The following is a 15,516-nucleotide window of genomic DNA, read 5'->3' as shown; positions in this document are numbered from 1 at the left end:
GGAGTGCTGCATATTCAGCCCCCTTTTGTGCCACCAGTGGCACCCTGGGATCTTAACGTTGTGTTGGATTTCCTGAAATCCCACTGGTTTGAGCCACTTAAGACCGTGGAACTAAAGTATCTCACGTGGAAAGTGGTCATGCTGTTGGCCTTGGCATCGGCTAGGCGTGTGTCGGAATTAGCGGCTTTGTCATGTAAAAGCCCATATCTGATCTTCCATATGGACAGGGCAGAATTGAGGACTCGTCCCCAATTTCTCCCAAAGGTGGTGTCATCGTTTCCTTTGAACCAACCTATTGTGGTGCCTGCGGCTACTAGGGACTTGGAGGACTCCAAGTTGCTGGACGTAGTCAGGGCTTTGAAAATATATGTTTCCAGAACGGCTGGAGTCAGGAAGACTGACTCGCTGTTTATCCTGCATGCACCCAACAAGCTGGGTGCTCCTGCTTCAAAGCAAACTATTGCTCGCTGGATCTGTAGCACGATTCAGCAGGCTCATTCTGCGGCTGGATTGCCGCATCCAAAATCAGTAAAAGCCCATTCCACAAGGAAGGTGGGCTCTTCTTGGGCGGCTGCCCGAGGGGTCTCGGCTTTACAGCTTTGCCGAGCGGCTACTTGGTCGGGTTCAAACACCTTTGCAAAGTTCTACAAGTTTGATACCCTGGCTGAGGAGGACCTTGTGTTTGTTCATTCGGTGCTGCAGAGTCATCCGCACTCTCCCGCCCGTTTGGGAGCTTTGGTATAATCCCCATGGTCCTTACGGAGTTCCCAGCATCCATTAGGACGTCAGAGAAAATAAGAATTTACTCACCGGTAATTCTATTTCTCGTAGTCCGTAGTGGATGCTGGGCGCCCGTCCCAAGTGCGGACTTTCTGCAATACGTGTATATAGTTATTGCTTGAATAAGGGTTATTGTTATGAGCCATCCGTTGAGTGAGGCTCATTTGTTGTTCATACTGTTAACTGGGTAAGGTTATCACAAGTTGTACGGTGTGATTGGTGTGGCTGGTATGAGTCTTACCCTGGATTCCAAAAATCCTTTCCTTGTAATGTCAGCTCTTCCGGGCACAGTTTCCCTAACTGAGGTCTGGAGGAGGGGCATAGAGGGAGGAGCCAGTGCACACCAGATAGTACCTAATCTTTTCTTTAGAGTGCCCAGTCTCCTGCGGAGCCCGTCTATTCCCCATGGTCCTTACGGAGTTCCCAGCATCCACTACGGACTACGAGAAATAGAATTACCGGTGAGTAAATTCTTATTTTTCTCCCGACGGAGAAGGCTCAGGAACTCATGACACTGGTCAGAGACCTCTTAAAACCAAAACAGGTGTCGGTGCATCACTGCACGCGAGTCCTGGGAAAGATGGTGGCATCGTACGAGGCCATTCCCTTTGGCAGGTTCCATGCAAGGACCTTTCAATGGGATCTGTTGGACAAGTGGTCCGGATCACACCTACAGATGCATCGGATGATCACCCTATCCCCCAGGGCCAGGGTGTCTCTTCTGTGGTGGCTGCAGAGTGCTCACCTTCTCGAGGGCCGCAGATTTGGCATTCAGGACTGGGTCCTGGTGACCACGGATGCAAGCCTCCGAGGGTGGGGGGCAGTCACACAGGGAAGAAATTTCCAAGGTCTGTGGTCAAGTCAGGAAACTTGCCTCCACATCAATATCCTGGTACTAAGGGCCATATACAATGCCCTAAGTCAAGCGGAGACCCTGCTTCGCGACCAATCGGTGCTGATTCAGTCAGACAACATCACCGCAGTGGCTCATGTAAACCGCCAAGGCGGCACAAGGAGCAGGGTGGCGATGGTAGAAGCCACCAGAATTCTTTGCTGGGCGGAGAATCACGTAAGCGCACTGTCAGCAGTGTTCATTCCGGGAGTGGACAACTGGGAAGCAGACTTCCTCAGCAGGCACGACCTCCACCCGGGAGAGTGGGGACTTCATCAAGAAGTCTTCGCGCAGATTGCAAGTCGGTGGGAATTGCCACAGGTGGACATGATGGCATCCCGCCTCAACAAAAAGCTACAGGAGGTATTGCGCCAGGTCAAGAGACCCTCAGGCGATAGCTGTAGACGCACTATTGACACCGTGGGTGTTCCAGTCGGTTTATATATTTCCTCCTCTTCCTCTCATACCCAAGGTGCTGAGAATCATAAGAAAAAGAGGAGTGAGAACAATACTCATTGTCCCGGATTGGCCAAGAAGGACTTGGTATCCAGAGCTGCAAGAAATGCTCACAGAGGACCCATGGCCTCTGCCTCTAAGACAGGACCTGTTGCAACAGGGGCCCTGTCTGTTCCAAGACTTACCGCGGCTGCGTTTGACGGCATGGCGGTTGAACGCCGGATCCTAGCAGAAAAAGGCATTCCGGATGAGGTTATTCCTACGCTGATAAAGGCTAGGAAGGACGTGACGGCTAAACATTATCACCGTATATGGCGAAAATATGTTGCTTGGTGTGAGGCCAGGAATGCCTACACAGGAATTCCAGCTGGGCCGTTTCCTTCACTTCCTACAGTCGGGAGTGACTTTGGGCCTAAAATTGGGTTCCATTAAGGTCCAGATTTCGGCCCTATCCATTTTCTTTCAAAAAGAACTGGCTTCTCTTCCTGAAGTTCAGACGTTTGTAAAGGGAGTGCTGCATATTCAGCCCCCTTTTGTGCCTCCAGTGGCACCTTGGGATCTTAACGTGGTGTTGAGTTTCCTGAAGTCACACTGGTTTGAGCCACTCAAAACCGTGGAGTTAAAATTTCTCACGTGGAAAGTGGTCGTGCTATTAGCCTTGGCTTCACCTAAGCGTGTGTCAGAATTAGCGGCTTTGTCACATAAAAGCCCCTATCTGGTTTTTCATATGGACAGGGCAGAATTGCGGACCCGTCCACAATTTCTGCCAAAAGTGGTGTCATCCTTTCATATGAACCAACCTATTGTGGTGCCTGTGGCTACCCGTGACTTGGAGGATTCCGAGTTACTAGATGTGGTCAGGGCTTTGAAGGTTTATGTAGCCAGAACGGCTGGAGTCAGGAAGACTGAGTCGCTGTTTATCCTGTATGCATCCAACAAGCTGGGTGCTCCTGCTTCAAAGCAGACTATTGCTCGCTGGATCTGTAACACGATTCAGCAGGCTCATTCTGCGGCTGGATTGCCGCTTCCAAAATCAGTAAAAGCCCACTCCACAAGGAAGGTGGGCTCTTCTTGGGCGGCTGCCCGAGGGGTCTCGGCGTTACAGCTTTGCCGAGCGGCTACTTGGTCAGGTTCGGCACTTTTGCAAAGTTTTACAAGTTTGATACTCTGGCTGAGGAGGACCTTGTGTTTGCTCATTCGGTGCTGCAGAGTCATCCGCACTCTCCCGTCCGTTTGGGAGCTTTGGTATAATCCTCATGGTCCTTACGGAGTCCCCGGCATCCACTAGGACGTTACAGAAAATAAGATTTTACTTACCGGTAAATCTATTTCTCCTAGTCCGTAGTGAATGCTGGGCGCCCGTCCCAAGTGCGGACTTCTTCTGCAATACTTGTATATAATTATTGCTTAAATAAGGGTTATGTTTGGTTGCATCAGGGTTGATCTGATGCTCCGTTGTTGTTCATACTGTTAACTGGGTAAGTTTATCACAAGTTATACGGTGTGATTGGTGTGACTGGTATGAGTCTTGCCCTGGATTCCAAAATCCTTTCCTTGTACTGTCAGCTCTTCCGGGCACAGTTTCTCTAACTGAGGTCTGGAGGAGAGACATAGAGGGAGGAGCCAGAGCACAGCAGTATCCAAATTCTTTCTTAAAGTGCCCTGTCTCCTGCGGAGCCCGTCTATTCCCCATGGTCCTTACGGAGTCCCCAGCATCCACTACGGACTACGAGAAATATATTTACCGGTAAGTAAAATCTTATTTTTCAGAGGATGAGAGATGCTTATTCAGACAGCTATAGTAAGTGCATTTTTCCCTTTAAAATACAGGTGATCACATCTTAAATATAAATACATTTAAACATGCATTCCTGCAATTGTGCACAGAGCACTACATATGACATGTTAAAACACATCATTAAACATACTTTTAAACAGTCCGCACCCAGCGCCGTAAGTACGTTCAACAGTGACGCCAAGCGCCTTTTGTCCAAATGGTGCCGGGCAGCTAAGGATTAACCCCTTCAGTGCCACGGCCGCCATTACACGTGTGGCTGGTTAGTCTCTCCGGTCACACTCCTCCCCCCCCAATTCAAGCGGGAAACCAGGGAGCCATGTCCCAACGATTTGACTCCTGGTCCCGCAGTCTATTGGGTTGAAGGGGACGCTACCTGGGGGGTGTAGGCTCCGGCCTAGAGAGTTCATCCATAGTGCAGTGGGCCTCTCTTCGTGGGTGCACAATGTTCAAATAGTCCACCTGAAGTCCAAGTTCAAGACTCCACCACAGAAGTCTGTCCAATTTCCCCAAGGTAGGTTGCAGCCACCTAACAGGTGGGTGGTAAGTCACCACGGTGGGGGGCCAGTTACACACAAGTGCCACCCAAGGTGTCCCAACTGTGGCATCCCCCACCTCCCACCATAGCAGTATTCTACTCAAACAGGCCACAGGGTGCTCCTTCCCATATGGCTCCTCCTGGCTCGGTACTCCTCCCAGTCCGTGCAGTGGCGCGGTAGTTCGTAAACCACAGTCCTGGTCAAGAATGTGCGCCATCAGCACTGGAGCGGGTACCAGAGCCCCCTTCAATGACTGGAATGCCAACTCGCAAGCGGGTGCAAAGTCCACTGACTTGGGAATGCCCTTCCTAGCCATCTCTGTCAAGGGGTTCACTACAGGACTAAAGTCAAGGACAACGTGTCCGTAGGGCCTTGCATGTTCTAAGGTCAGTACCTGTCTGGGTGATGTGGGTCGGGGACAGCCTCTGGTTGCCTCCACCCCCTCTGGTTTGGGCCTTCCCCTGTCTCCTCCCACATGGTGCCCCAGGCACTGCACCTCCGTCATTCCTATCTGGCAACTGTCTGCCCAAACTGTCAGACCTGCCCTCCAATCCTCCTCTGTCGACCTATGACTCGGGAAACCTACCCTGTCACCTAGGTCTACTCTTTCCTCCCCGTCCGCTACCTGTGCCAGAGTGATGGCGGCCAGACCACCAGCCTCTGGATCCTGTGTGACATCCACTACAGGGAGGCTGCGTGTCTTCCCTGATCTACTGTGCACAGGCAGGGGACCTGCTATGTCCACAGCAACTCGCTGTAAAGGTTCTCCTATGGACAGAGGCCCAGAGACAACACAACCGCTGGAGTGCCCCAGCTGCCAACGCATGGCACCAGCCTTACAGTTGGTCTGGGCGTCATCCGACATTCCAGACCAGGGTAAGCACTGTGTCAGGCACTTCAGGGTACGGTCTATCTTAGGGTTACTGTCCAAAGGGGTTTCGCTGGCAACCGACACCGGAGGTCCAGTTGGACACATTCCCTATCTCGTCTATCCCCTCCCACTTTCCTGGCTACCCTATACCTTAACCCTTCCCGCCAGGTCAAACTTCCTGCCCCAACCCTGTCAAGGCCGCTGCCAGAGTGGCGCCTCATGCCTTTCGGGGATGGGTCAGAGAGTTGAGCCTCCCTAAACTCCTGCCTGTGGCCCTCAATCTCTCCTTAAATTGGGACACACTACAGGGGGATCTAGGTGGGGACTACTAGGGTCAGTCTGGTAGGGGTCAGTCATGGAAAAGTCAGTGTGGTTTCTCATACTCACCGCCGGAGTTGGCAAACCACTTGGGTCAGGAGCATCATTGGGCACCCCCACAGGATCAAACGAGCTGGAACCAACATCCTCTGCGTTGCTAGGGGACGTAGGCATACCAGAGGCAAAAGGCATGCGGGGTCGATGTGCCGATCTAGCCGCTGTAATCTTTTCCCCTGGGCTGGTTGATGCTGTGGTTGGCTGTGCTGGCAGTTGTCTAGCAGCTGTAGTCTTTTCCTCTGCGCTGGGCTGTGCCGGAGTAGCTGATGTCAATGGTGGTCGTGTAACTTGACTCCGGGGAATGGCGCTAGCAAACGTAGTGACGATCCCACCACCCAGATCATTTCCTAGGACCACATCAGTTGGGAGACCATCCATGACGGCAACTTCTCGCAACTCTGGTCCAGCTCCCCAGTCCAGGTAGACTCTTGCAATGGGAACCTCTTTCTCCGTTCCATCTGCCAGGGTGACCTTGGCAGTGCAACCCTGCAATACTGCAGCAGGATCTATAAGGTGGGGGCTCACCACAGTGATTGAGGCCCCAGAGTCTCTTAGGCCTTCCCCCTGCAGGGATCCAACGTGGACCGGCTGCAGGTGCCTCCACATATTGTGTAGGGGCTGTTTGGCCATGCAGGTGACTCTCTCTGCAGAGTGCACCTGTCTCTCGCCACACTCCATCGGACTGACTGGAGGGGTAACAGTCTCTGTAGGCTCATCTCCTCTCGTCAAACAAGCGAGCCGGGCTCCAGCACTCGGATTTGGGGCACGAGTCTGGGGTGCTTGGGATGCAGGACAGTTCATCCTCAGATGTCCGATTTTCCCACAGCCGTAGCACTTCAGTCGTGGCACCGATGATCTCTGATCAGTTGCAGGGACGCTGCGGTGCGGTTGCTGGCCAAGAGCACCCGGGTTGGAAGATGCTTGTCTTTGGGGGTGATGAGCTGACGAGGGGTGTCCCCCTGATGGTACAGTCTTTTGGAGCTGGCTGCTGGCGGGGTGCTTCTGCCCCTGTGGCCGAATTGCCACATACTTGTCTGCTAACTGGGCAGCCATCTTTAAGCTGGGTGGCTCCCGTTCTAGCACCCACTCCTTCACTTCTGGGGCGCACCTGCGGTAGTACTGCTCCCTGCAGATCAGGTCGATCAGTGCGTCCCATGTAGTGGCTTCAGAATCCTTCACCCACTTCACCACGTACTGCCGCAGCTGGGTGTCGAACTGCTCATGGGTGCTGCTAGGATTCTTGGGCAAGTCTCTGAACTTCTTCCTGTAAGACTCTGGAGTGATGAAGAATCGCTGGAGGAGGGCCCGTGAGACTTCGTCGTAGTCCCCACAGTCCTCCTTGGCCACTCGTCGATAGGCATCCAAGGCCTCTCCATGCAGAGTGGGCACAAGGTGTCTCACCCACTCCGACTTGGGTGAATCGTGTAGTTTACAAGTCCTTTCAAAAACTTGTAAATGTCCATCAATGTCCCCATCACTGTCTGCAAACTTGGCAAACTGAATGCGTCCCGATCTGTGTACAGCAGCAGACAACGGCTCCCGGGGTACCACGGCTTGTGATGCCCGCTCCGCATGCCACATCCGAATGACAAGCATGCGTTCTTGCTCAGTTGCCCTTTCCCCCAATTCCGCTAGCCGATCTGATAGGGTATCCGGGTCGCAACCCCCCCCCCCCCCCGGGACGTTGGAATCCTGGCCCTGCTAGGGATTGCTGGGAAACATGGCTGCTGCTAGAAGGGGCGGGGCTTGTGGGTCTCACCGGTTCCGTACAAAGGTCCACTGGTGGGCCGTCCTCTGCGATGCTGACGCCGTCAGTGCTCTCCACCTCCGCCTGATGGGACTCCTCTAAGCTCATGAGCGCTGCCTTCATGATGCTTCTGGACGCATTGAAAGGGATATCCACACCCTTCTCCTGGCACACGATCTCCAGATCGCCCTTAGACGTTCCGCTGAAGTCCGTCATCTTGTGCGTTCTCCTGCGCTGCAGTTCCTCCTCTCCTGAGTAACTCGGCTTCTCCAATCGGGTGACCGAAAAGCCGCCTGGGATTATCCCACCGCTATGCCACCAATTTCTGTGACAGGACGGTTCCGTATGAAAGCACTCACCGCTTTTGCGTCCCGTCTCCTGTGCACAGAATGGAAGGTTAGGTCACACGGGACCTGACCACATAGGGGATTCCCGCTTACCGTCAGTAACTGCCTGTTACTGGCTCCACCCACTGCGCTGTGGGCGGGTTTATGCTGCCACCACCAAACTCCTAACCTGCCGTGGCGTTTGGAACCATGGTTCTGCTCTGTATGTGCGACACACTGCGTTACCACACCTGTGTGGTGTTGACGAATCCTTGCTAGGCCTCTACCGGTAGCTGGTGGAGGGCGGAACTTGGAGACGTTAGGTGTTCCCTGGACAGCCGGAGGATGGGGCTATGTTTGGCATAACCCTGTAGGTCACAAGATGAAGCAATCTTCATGAGGCAGATGATGTTTATTTGCTCAATAATAGTCTTAAAAAAGACTCTTCCGTATTGCTAGGGGCAACAGCATACAGCAAGATGTTCCAGCAGAATGAAGATGGTACAAATACACTCTGGAGGCACGCAGGCCTCCTTTTTATGTCAATTTTCCACACAGTACAACAGGGGGTCAGGTCCTCCCTGAGCCCTTTCTATCCAATCAAGATATCTTAGAAAATACAAATAAATAAATTACATTTCAAAAGGAGATAAGTGCAATAAAACAATATCCTCTTTCCTGTCACGCAGACAACGTTTGGTATCAGATTAACATTCACTATTGATAAATTTATCACATAGCTTCAAAATACAAATGTTTCTGTCTCATTCACATCTCCATGCAATCCCAGTGTTTGGGGTTACAACAGGAAAGGCTGCAACACAAACAAACAGTCTTCCTTCCTGCATCTGCCATCCAGGATTCATATATCAATTAAATCACCTACATGAAACAGGTTCCAAGCCCAGAACTACTTTACATATGGGATAAGGAGATCCCCGTGAGTAACATCTTTCTCTAAGGAACTTACACATCAAAAGGTATTGTCATTCACACCTCTCTGCTAGGACAGGGCCATTAGCATGCAACTTCCTATTTCCAGAGGATGAGAGATGCTTATTCAGACAGCTATAGTAAGTGCATTTTTCTCTTTAAAATACAGGTGACCACATCTTAAATATAAATACATTTAAACATGCAATCCTGCAATTGTGCACAGAGCACTACATATGACATGTTTAAACACATCATTAAACATACTTTTAAACAGTCCGCACCCAGCGCCGTAAGTACGTTTAACAGTGACGCCAAGCGCCTTTTGTCCAAATGGTGCCGGGCAGTTGAGGATTAACCCCTTCAGTGCAGCGGCCGCCATTACACGTGTGGCTGGTTAGTCTCTCCGGTCACAAATACCCTTTTGATTTCCATGTAGGAGTGAATTGGGAATTTAAAGTGGCACTGAAAATATTTCTGAAGGTGGTATTATGTAAGTTGGGACATCCAACTTTAGGCAGGGCCCATCACAAATACAGTACAGAGAGCTTCCACATTACTGCAATCCAATACAAAGAGCATGTTAGTGACTACCATACAGTACAGAAGCATTCCAGTGACTGCCAAACAGAACTGATGACCCCCTAGTGACCATAATACAGTATGAAAGCTATAGAGTACTGACAGCATCTTAGTGGATCCCATAGAGTATATTAGGCATTCTAGTGATCACCATACAGTACATCATGCATCCCAGTGACCTTCATATTATGCTGAAAGCATCCCTGTGACAGCCACATACTACTAACAACTAAACTTTACATTGAGCATCCCAGTGACCTTCATACAATAATGAGCATTTTACGGACCTCCATACATTACTGACAACTAAGCAGTACATTGAGCATCCCAGTGACCTTCATACAATAATGAGCATCTTACGGACCTCCATACATTACTGACAACTAAACAGTACATTGAGCATCCCAGTGACCTTCATACAATAATGAGCATCTTACTGACCTCCATACATTACTGACAACTAAGCAGTACATTGAGCATCCCAGTGACCTTCATACAATAATGAGCATCTTACGGACCTCCATACATTACGGACAACTAAGCAGTACATTGAGCATCCCAGTGACCTTCATACAATAATGAGCATCTTACGGACCTCCATACATTACGGACAACTAAGCAGTACATTGAGCATCCCAGTGACCTTCATACAATAATGAGCATCTTACGGACCTCCATACATTACGGACAACTAAGCAGTACATTGAGCATCCCAGTGACCTTCATACAATAATGAGCATCTTACGGACCTCCATACATTACAGACAACTAAGCAGTACATTGAGCATCCCAGTGACCTTCATACAATAATGAGCATCTTACGGACCTCCATACATTACGGACAACTAAGCAGTACATTGAGCATCCCAGTGACCTTCATACAGTAATGAGCATCTTACGGACCTCCATACATTACGGACAACTAAGCAGTACATTGAGCATCCCAGTGACCTTCATACAATAATGAGCATCTTACGGACCTCCATACATTACGGACAACTAAGCAGTACATTGAGCATCCCAGTGACCTTCATACAATAATGAGCATCTTACGGACCTCCATACATTACTGACAACTAAACAGTACATTGAGCATCCCAGTGACCTTCATACAATAATGAGCATCTTACGGACCCCCATACATTACTGACAACTAAGCAGTACATTGAGCATCCCAGTGACCTTCATACAATAATGAGCATCTTACGGACCTCCATACATTACGGACAACTAAGCAGTACATTGAGCATCCAGATGCCCACCAAGCAGTACTGACAGCATTCTAGTGTTTATCTTACAGTACAGAGAGCATCTCAGTGACTGCCATACATTTGTTAATACTTATTTATTTATTGAAGAAAAATGAAGAATAGCGCCTGGGATAATCCTAATTAAGACACACTGATAAAGTATTATGGAATCAATTTAAGATATTGAAACACACCCCATCAATCAATAGGTGGCAGCTCATGCCCAGTACGGGGGAAATAGATAAAAAATAAAGTGCAATAGAGCGCCTGATAGTGTTGTATATTAAGATATTATTGTATAACCAGTTCCCCCTGTGAGGTGTATAAAGTGCAAATTTTAAAAAAGAACAACTTAGCTCCTTGTGGGCAGCTTTGATCGGATGACACTTTAGGACATGTAAATTAAAAAACAAAAGACAAACATAGTGTGTACTGTTTTTACAAAGTTAAAATTCACATAAAACTCTGAAATTAGGAACCTTGCTGGTCCCAATAACCATACAGAAGCTTATCAGAATACAAATATAAACAAAATTTAATATAGCACTCCTGACGCAAATGCAGGTAGCAAACGTACAAGATAAAAACAATTAGATAGCTTATCTATCCATAATTGGAAATGTCGTGTGAACAGCAAATCCCAGTTCTATAACCAGATGTTCAATTTAAAATCCTGTAGCAAATGCAGGTAACATACGTACGAGATAAAAACATAGAAACGGCTTATCTGTCCACTGTTAGAAGTATCGGGTGAGCAGCAAATCCCAATCCCAACGCGTTTCGTCCTTTAGCAGAGGACTTCTTCAAGGGGATACAATAATGAGCATCTTACGGACCTCCATACATTACGGACAACTAAGCAGTACATTGAGCATCCAGGTGCCCACCAAGCAGTACTGACAGCATTCTAGTGTTTATCTTACAGTACAGAGAGCATCTCAGTGACTGCCATACATTTGTTAATACTTATTTATTTATTATTTATTAACAGTTTCTTATATAGCGCAGCAAATTCCGTTGCACTTTACAATTTCAAATAACAATAACAAACTGGGTGATAACAAACAGTCATAGAGGTAGGAGGGCCCTGCTCGCAAGCTTACACTCTATAGGGAAATAGGCATGTGTACACAAGGAAAGGTGCTATCTATTGCACAGTTGTTCGCCAGATTGCAAAGTTTCTTGGAGGGCTGTATGATATGGTCACACAGCAATGATGAACCGGGGTCAGGAGGAAGGGAAAGTGAAGAATGAGAAGACATGTGAGGATATGTGTGGACTGTACAGAGTGGATGCAATTTGATAAGAAGGTTTATGAAAGTTATGTGGGCGGTTCTGGAATGTGATAAGCTGCCTAAAGAGGTGAGTTTTCAGGGAGCGCTTGAAGGTTTGGAGACTAGAGGAGAGTCTTATTGTGCGTGGGAGGGCATTCCACAGAGTGGGTGCAGCCCGATGAAAGTCCTGCAATCGTGAGTGGGAGCGAGTAATGAGTGTGGATGAGAGACACAGGTCTTGTGAAGAGCGAAAAGGTCGGGTTGGGAGATATTATGAGATAAGAGAAGTGATGTACGTTGGTGCAGTTTAGTTAATTGCCTTGTGTGCGAGTAAAAGTATTTTATATTGAATGCGGTAGAATACAGGTAACCAATGGAGGGACTGATAGAGTGGATCTGCAGACGATGAACGTCTAGCGAGGAAGATAAGCCTCGCCGCTGCATTCAGAATGGATTGTAGTGGTGAGAGTCTCGTTTTGGGAAGACCAGTTAGGAGACTATTGCAATAATCAATGCGGGAGATAATGAGAGTGTGGATTAGAGTTTTAGCAGTGTCTTGTGTAAGGTATGGTCGTATTTTGGATATGTTTTTTAGATGCATGTAACATGATCTTGAGTCAGAATGAATGTGGGGAACAAAGGACAGATCAGAGTCAAGGATGACACCTAGGCAGCGAGCTTGTGGGGTAGGGTAGATAGAGTTTTCAACAGTGATAGAGATATCAGGTTGGTACCTACTATTGGCCGGTGGAAATATAATTAACTCTGTCTTTGAAATATTCAGTTTGAGGTGGCGAGATGTCATCCAGGATGAGATAGCAGAAAGGCATTCAGTGACACGGTCCAGTACAGATAGGGACAAGTCAGGGGAGGATAGGTAGATTTGAGTATCATCTGCGTACAGATGATACTGAAAACCAAAAGAGCTGATTAGTTTACCAAGAGATGAGGTATAGATAGAGAAAAGCAGAGGACCCAAGACTGAGCCTTGCGGTACTCCAACTGAGAGAGGTAGAGAAGAGGAGGTGGAATCAGAGAAGCGAGCACTGAAGGAGCGATGAGATAGGTACGATAGGAACCAAGAAAGGGCTGTGTCTTTAAGACCTAGGGATTGTAGTGTCTGTATGAGAAGAGAGTGGTCTACAGTGTCACATGCAGCAGATAGATCTAGAAGAATAAGTAGTGAGTAGTGGCCTTTAGACTTCGTAGTGACCAAATCATTAACCACTTTAGTCAGTGCCGTCTCTGTGGAATGTTGTGAACGGAAGCCTGACTGAAGTGGGTCCAACAAAGTGTATGAGTTAAGAAAGTGTGTGAGTCGAGTGTAGGCAAGTCTCTCAAGTAGTTTAGAGAGACAAGGGAGCTGAGAGATAGGGCGATAGTTAGAGAGAGCATTAGGGTCAGAATTTTGTTTTTTTAAAATAGGCTTAATCACTGCATGCTTGAAAAGTGAAGGGAAAATAGTATACCAGTAGAGAGAGAGAGATTACAGATGTTAGTTAAGGTTGGGATGAGCACCAGAGACAGAGCTTTACTTATTTGTGAGGGTAAAGGATCAAGAGGAGAGGTAGTAGAGAAGCAGGATGAGAAGAGTGATAATACTTCATCTTCATGTGTGGGATCAAATGAAGAAAGAGTGCCAGAGGGTTCAGGTAAGGAACGGAGCAGGTCACTGGCTGCCGAAGAGCATACCATTTCATCTCGGATTTTATCAATCTTCTCCTTGAAGTAGGAAGCAAGATCCTGTGCCTTGATAGTGGCGGGTGGGGTAGGTGAGGGAGGATTCAGAAGTGATTTAAATGTATTAAAGAGTTGTTTGGGGTTAGAGGCTTGAGCAGAGATAAGAGTTTGGAAATATGTTTGTTTGGCAGTGTCCAGGCCATTTCTATAAGAGTGGTAGACAGTCTTATATGTGAGGAAGTCACTTGAAATACGAGATTTACGCCACTGACGTTCAAGTTTTCGTGTGAGTTTTTGTAGTTGTCTTGTTAGTTTGGAGTGCCATGGTTGACATCTAGGCCTACGTGGACTGTGATGGGTAGCTGGAGCCACTTCATCAAGGGCTAGTTCTAGAGTCTCATTAAGGTGTGATACAGCAATCTCAGGAGAGGTGAATGCAGAAATAGGTGAAAGCAGTTGTTGGAGTGAAGTGGAAAGTTCTTGAAGATTAATTGTGTTAATATCTCTGCGGGTTTGAGGATGATTGGAGAACTTCAGCAACACAGGGTTTGAATTAATGGAGGAGAGCATGCCGGTGATAAGGTTGTGATCTGCTCCTCCTGTTCTCTGTTTCTGCTGTCAGTCACCATGTAACAGTGATTGCAGGTGGCATACAACTACTACCAAGCAATTGCTAAGTGCTGGAATGTTGTAGGTCATCGTGAGTCAGTTCTGCCACCCGTAAGCCGGGTACACACTGGGCGACCTCCCCTTGTTAACAATCAGCGCTATATCGCTGAGTGCTAATTAGGGGAGATAGCCAATGCATACACACTGAACGATACGGATAAACAATATTGGGCCTAATTCAGACCTGATCACAGCAGCAAAATTGTTCTCTAATGCGCAAAACCATGGCCCTCATTCCGAGTTGTTCGCTCGTTTTTTTTCATCGCATCGCAGTGAAAATCCGCTTAGTACGCATGCGCAATGTTCGCACTGCGACTGCGCCAAGTAACTTTACTATGAAGAAAGTATTTTTACTCACGGCTTTTTCTTCGCTCCGGCGATCGTAATGTGATTGACAGGAAATGGGTGTTACTGGGCGGAAACACGGCGTTTCAGGGGCGTGTGGCTGAAAACGCTACCGTTTCCGGAAAAAACGCAGGAGTGGCCGGAGAAACGGTGGGAGTGCCTGGGCGAACGCTGGGTGTGTTTGTGACGTCAACCAGGAATGACAAGCACTGAACTGATCGCACAGGCAGAGTAAGGTTGAAGTTACTCAGAAACTGCTAAGTAGTTTGTAATCGCAATATTGCGAATACATCGGTCGCAATTTTAAGAAGCTAAGATTCACTCCCAGTAGGCGGCGGCTTAGCGTGTGTAACTCTGCTAAATTCGCCTTGCGACCGATCAACTCGGAATGAGGGCCCATGTGCAGTGCAGGTGGGGCAGATGTAACATGTGCAGAGAGTTATATTTGGGTGGGTTATTTTGTTTCTGTGCAGGGTAAATATTAGCTGCTTTATTTTTACACTGCAATTTAGATTTCAGTATGAACACCCCCCACCCAAATCTAACTCTCTCTGCACATGTTACATCTGCCCCACCTGCACTGCACATGGGGGGTCATTCCGAGTTGTTCGCTCGTTTTTTTTTTGTCGCAACGGAGCGAATAGTTGCTAATGCGCATGCGCAATGTCCGCAGTGCGACTGCGCCAAGTAAATTTGCTATGCAGTTTGGAATTTTACTCACGGCATTATGAGTTTTTTTTCTTCGTTCTGGTGATCGGAGTGTGATTGACAGGAAGTGGGTGTTTCTGGGCGGAAACTGGCCGTTTTATAGGTGTGTGCGAAAAAACGCTACCGTTTCTGGGAAAAACGCGGGAGTGGCTGAAGAAACGGAGGAGTGTCTGGGCGAACGCTGGGTGTGTTTGTGACGTCAAACCAGGAACGACAAGCACTGAACTGATCGCACTGGAAGAGTATGTCTCGAGCTACTCAGAAACTGCACAGAGAAGTCTTTTCGCAATATTG

The sequence above is a fragment of the Pseudophryne corroboree genome, chromosome 8 (assembly GCF_028390025.1).
Source record: "Pseudophryne corroboree isolate aPseCor3 chromosome 8, aPseCor3.hap2, whole genome shotgun sequence".
In the NCBI taxonomy this organism is placed as follows: Eukaryota; Metazoa; Chordata; class Amphibia; order Anura; family Myobatrachidae; genus Pseudophryne; species Pseudophryne corroboree.
This window is presented reverse-complemented; position numbering follows the sequence as displayed.